This window comes from Pelecanus crispus, chromosome 10, assembly GCF_030463565.1.
Source record: "Pelecanus crispus isolate bPelCri1 chromosome 10, bPelCri1.pri, whole genome shotgun sequence".
Taxonomy (NCBI): Eukaryota; Metazoa; Chordata; class Aves; order Pelecaniformes; family Pelecanidae; genus Pelecanus; species Pelecanus crispus.
Window position 1 is genome coordinate 35,620,074 of NC_134652.1, and position 5,588 is coordinate 35,625,661.

The window sequence follows — 5,588 nt, forward strand, 5'->3', positions numbered from 1 at the left end:
AAGGCCTGTCTGCGGTGGGAAAGGAAGCTTCCATTGAGAAGGTGCTATAACACTTGAAGGGCAGAGTCTTGCTCGATATGTCTGACGGGAAATGTTGGAGGACTCATGTATAATGCTGTTTGTATTATGTTGAACAGTTTTATGTGGAGGCAAATTGAGAAGATGGAAGAAGTTGATCAAAGCCTGTGAGGAAGGAGGTGACAAACCTGTGCATTAATTTAACGACTTAACAAAAGCATACTTTGGATGTTTGGACTTCTCTACGGCTTCTTAAAACAAAGTATTAATTTATTTTACAAAACGTAATTGCTAGCTTCAGATTGAGCTATAATGTTGTAATTGAAGTGATGTGTATAATTTAAAATTTAGATGGCCTTATATATTCAGGCAAGCTGTAATCGTGAAAAGTAACAGCATCCTGTATATGCTAATTTTCTCTATGGGGTGTTTTTTGCCTCTAAATTACAGTATACCTCAAGCGTGAAGAGACCAAAGGTTTGTATGGGTTGTTGGCCTTAGTGTGTCTAGCATAAGAAACCTCAACAGGAGAATCTGAAAGGAGAATAAATGGATTTTGTTATGGGAGTAAGTAATTTTTTAATACAATTGTACTTGAAAAGATAATGTAAGGTTAAAAACTAATACTATATTGGAAAAATGATGTCAGGCCTTAAGAGGTGCATTTAAAGGAGAGGATGAGTAACCTTTTATTCAAAGGTTATTGAGTGCTAGCTGTACATGTGGAACTAGAAATTACTGAATATGAGTCATATATTGTATAATATATGTAATAATATGTAATCCAATACATTTCACAAATGAATTGGAAATTATTCCTGTGAGGGGGGGTGTGTGCGTTTGGTTAACAGTTAATATATTTACGTTGGAATAGATGCACCATTAGAGTTTTTTGATGGCCAACACAATTTTGTTATTAAATAATTTTCTTTTTAACATCTGTATTATGAGTGCTGCTTTTTCCAGGATGTTTACCCGGGCTTTTTGAAGAATACTTGTATCATTTTGATTTTGGCCCTTTATCTAATGCATCGGATAGGAAAAGGTTACTGAAAGGCCTCTGTATTTTGAGCAAGTTCTGTAGTTAAATAATAGTTCTGCAAATGAACACGCACGCATGCAAGTGTGCGCGCGCGTACACACACACGTGTGCACACATGAGCACACGCAGGTTGCTCTGCCTGGATGGCTCGCTGCGATCTGTGCTGTGTCCATGCGTGCTTTACAAATAGCCTGATCGGCTCCCCAAGCAGTGAAAATCAGCTGGCAATCAGAATGACATCTAGACAACGTTGGTGTACGGGTGGATTGCACGTGCGTCTACTTAACCCCTGGGGCTGACGCTTGATGAAAAACAGCCTGTAGAATATGCTGCAAACTTTCATCTTCTGATCATTTATTTATTCATCGTTTTTGTAATGTTGCACTTCCGTGAGGATTAGAATTGAGTTTGAAATTTTTTGTCTGAGTAATATTAATGCCTTCCATTGCGTTAACATTTATAACCATAGTGACTGATTATACCTCTTCAAAGGATAATTGGGTCAGCAGGGGTGTGGTAAAGACCAAGCTTTGTTACTGTTGACTTAAATTTTTTTATTACAAGAAATAAAATTTAATAAGAAATAGAAAGATATCAAGTTGTATTCCCAAAGCAGAGACAAGACTCTAGAACAGGAGGACCGTAAAGGTACCATTATGCGGTGGGAGTCTGTTTCTCCCTCCTGCCACACGTGTTGGGCTGTGTCAGTGCATTTTTCCTCTGCATTTTATTCCACATTATGTGAAAAACAGGTAACAAAGATCACTTGCATTTTGAACATGCTTATTTCTGCTTTATGTGACCTGGAATTAATGAATGCTTTGCCTGGGGTGACTTCTGTGAATTTGGTGGATTGATGACCAGGAAGCTGTGCGTCCCAAAAAGAAGTTAATGATCTTTTCAGCAGGCCTGGTGTGACTCATGGTACCTGCAGCTCTTTTTATGAGCGTAGGCCAGAGTGGAAGCTGGTTTGGTAGTTCGTCTCCAAGATTCAAAAGAGAACATGGACGGAAACAGCAACTTGCATTTTTGCTTCTTACCTTTTCAATTCAATTTAACACCTGGCTTGCCTATTTAAGGTTACTTTCTGTATCCTTGCTGCATTTTGCGATTGCTGGACGGTAAGATGCTATTTGGAAAAAAGAAGTGGTTTTCCCCTTACGTGTTTAGAAATAAGGAAATTATTTGCGGCTTTAGTAGAAATATTTTCAATTGGACTAATGTTATCAGTGCATTGTATCTTACAAGGTCCTAAAGTTAAGAAACCAACTATGTCATTCGTTACTGTGTATGTCATGGAAAATCAGGAAAGGCAGCATTTTTGGTCAAATAAGTGCCTTTTTTAGAGTAGATATCTTCTGTTAAAACTTTTGGATTTCTAGAATTAGAAATTCTTCACTTAAAGCAACACTTTTTCCCATTATTTTTAATGAAAACAAAGCCGTTTGGGGGAGGAATGCCCTAATAAATTCTTTACTCGGTGTGGGACTGTTATCTATTGCTTCCCATTTCTGTGTAAAAAGAACAAAGGGAGCCGAGTTAATTTAAGTGGTTTAATTATACACATTAGGTCACAATCCCCATCCTTAAGTATCACTTTTAGCTCTTTCCCTGTGCTTTATTTGTGTGTAGAAATTTGATTATAATGTTGCATCTGCAGTGTTCATCTGTTTCTGTGTTAGAACAATGTCTTTAGTGCTTTAGCACTTAGTTGTAAAATTGCCTTTGCTACTTTATCTGTTTTTAAACTGATTTGAAGTCCTTTTACTTCAGCATTTGAGAAAATTCTGCTGCTTTCTGGATTTTATCATGTTTCAGCTACAAATCTCAAGGCTTTAAAAAAAAAAAAAAAAAAAAAAGAAAAGAAATAAGAGTTGGCCTCTGCACTGTCCTTAAATACATCTGTGATACTGACAGGTTGTCCAGAAAGGAAGTCTGAACTGGTTTCAGTTTTTTCACTCCTTTCTGTGTTTCACCTTTAATCTTACTGTATTTTTCCCTAAGGACTGCTGGGTTTTTTTTGCCTGTCTTAGGTGCTAAGAGTGCTGAGCAGAGGCGAAGCTTGAACATTCATTTATGCCGCCTACGTTTTAATAACATTTCCCTGTCATTAGGCAATATTTATCCTTTAATTCTTGGTTACGTTTGCTTAAGCCCCAGTTTTCCCCTTGTCAGAGGAAGAATATCAGTTGTAAATACTCAAAAATATTTTTTCATTGCTCCTCCAGTTCATGCCATCTTTTGTATTTTGTTTCACACTTTGTCATTCCACAGCCCTCCTGGTGACTGACTCATCATGGAGAAGCAACGAGGATTTGTCTGAATCTACATTTCCCTGGCTGGCAAACACCCTCTGCTTTACTTTGTCATCAGCTGGTGATGACAAACCCACACACCCATGCACCATGTTAAAAATCAGGTCAGGTACAAAGGCAGGGCTTGAGTTCCTTTTTCTGGAAAGTAAACTTTACCCAATATTCATGACAAGCTCATCTCAGTGAGCTTTTTCATTATCCTGTTTGATGTTTCATCAAAGCTGTTTCCTCCTTTGTTGGAGCACTGTATGTCACTGCTTGAAGTGAAGGCTATAGAGTCATTTTTAGAATTTATCCTTTTAAATCTAAGCAGAGTGAAGTACAAATAATGCTTTGCTTTGTTGACTAATACTCTTGCAGCTCAGCAGCAGAGAAAGGAGGAGGTGAACTTTTCACACTACCATCTGTAACCAGCTGGTTCTGCCATTCAATTTTTAGTTTGCCTGAGGCAAATAACCGTATCGTGTATTACAGCATGCAAGAGATCTAATGTTTTGCAGGCAGTGAGTTACCAGTAGTTCATTGGAAAGGTCATCTTTCTTTGTATTACTTGCTACAGGAGATGTAAAATTTCCTAGAGATGATTTTTGATAGATGCAATCCTTCCATTAGAGTTAAATTTGTGAAAATAGTGGACAGATGTACAGCTACAGGCAAGCTACATGTAAATCGGGGATGATCTTTTCCTGTAGTAGCAGAATTTGTTTTTATCAGGGCTTCCAAATCCGTAAAGAAATGTGTGGGCTGTAATGTGCAGTGGGAGTACTGCTTGTGCCCACCTGAGGAGGGTGGTAGACCACAGCAGCTGAAAAGCCGATGAGGTTTGGGAATCAAACTGTTTCCAACTCCTGCACGCTTGTGGCATGATCTTGTATTGTGTCAGGATCCTTTTAACTTGCTATTAAATAGTTACAAACTTTCTATACTCGATGAATTCCTGCTCCTCTGGGTAGTCTCTGGTTTAGGAAACAGGCTGGTGTTGGGATGAATAAGCCACAGAACAAATGTCGCAGCCGTTTTGACAGCTTGTGAAAGCACAGCACAGCTCTGACTGGACAGTGGGACCGGTGACCCCACCGGTTTGACAGTGTGGGTTCCTACCGTGGTCCAAAGAGGTTTGAAGCTGTGCAGGCTGATGGCTTTTGTCGGCTTGCCTCCTAAGAAGGGTGTGAAACCCTGTTTAAGTGACAGCTTCCCATGTAATAGCAACATAATCACGCTAATGACAGGTAAGGCTGAAGAGACTGGGTGACTCCAAGTAACTTTTTCAACATCTTCAGTCACTTGGGCTGAAAACTTCTATACTGGGCTTTTGTCTGCCAGGTAGCAGTACTGCCAATGTTCGGTTTGCTGTATTTAAGTTTCCTTGTCATGAAAGGCTCCGGGAAAAACTGGTGATGATGTGGGGTTTTTTTTAACTCTCTTTCAAAGAGATTCTGCATCTGCAACACCTCCTTTCTTGTTTGTCACAGCCTCACTCACATCATTTTCTACCTTCCTCTGCACTTTTTCCCCTACTGTCCCATCCACGATAATGCAGGGCCTGATTGAATTCTCATCTCTCATGTATTAACGTGTGAAGGAAAAGAGACTGCATTATATTGCTGGTGCACCTAAGGAAACTAGCATCTGCGTTCACGTTACTCCAGATGTGTCCAGGTTGAAAGAAATTGCTATTTCTTTCCACCATCCCCTGTCTCATGGTTGGTCAGGTTTATAAATGCTGGTGTTAATATTCAGTGACAGCTGGCGCTGAACATTGCTGCAAGAAACCCAGCAGCAGGGATGTTACACCCAGCTCCCTCCACCGGGTTCCTGCTGCAGCTCCGGAGGTATTTAATCTGTTTCAAACCATTATTTAATCCTTATGATAGTGTATGCTATTGTTCATACAAATGTCCAATCCTTTTTTAAGGCCTCCCGATCTCTTGATCTCAAGGCTATGATCTGATGGTTCAGCAGTCTGTCATTACGTTGCCTTTTATAGTTTTATATTTGCTGTCTCTTGGTTCCACTGGAGATACCAGTGATCGGGAATAATGGCAGTGAATAGGAATGCTTGACCTAAAGTTACACCCTGCAGTTTAATGCTGTGTATTTTGTGCTGCCTGGTTTCTCTGCTTTTGAAGATGTTTGCTATTTCTGTGAATGGATGCTTTTCTAGGGCCTCTCAATTTTGTATCTGTCTGTGTGCCTTGAAATAGGTAAGCGAA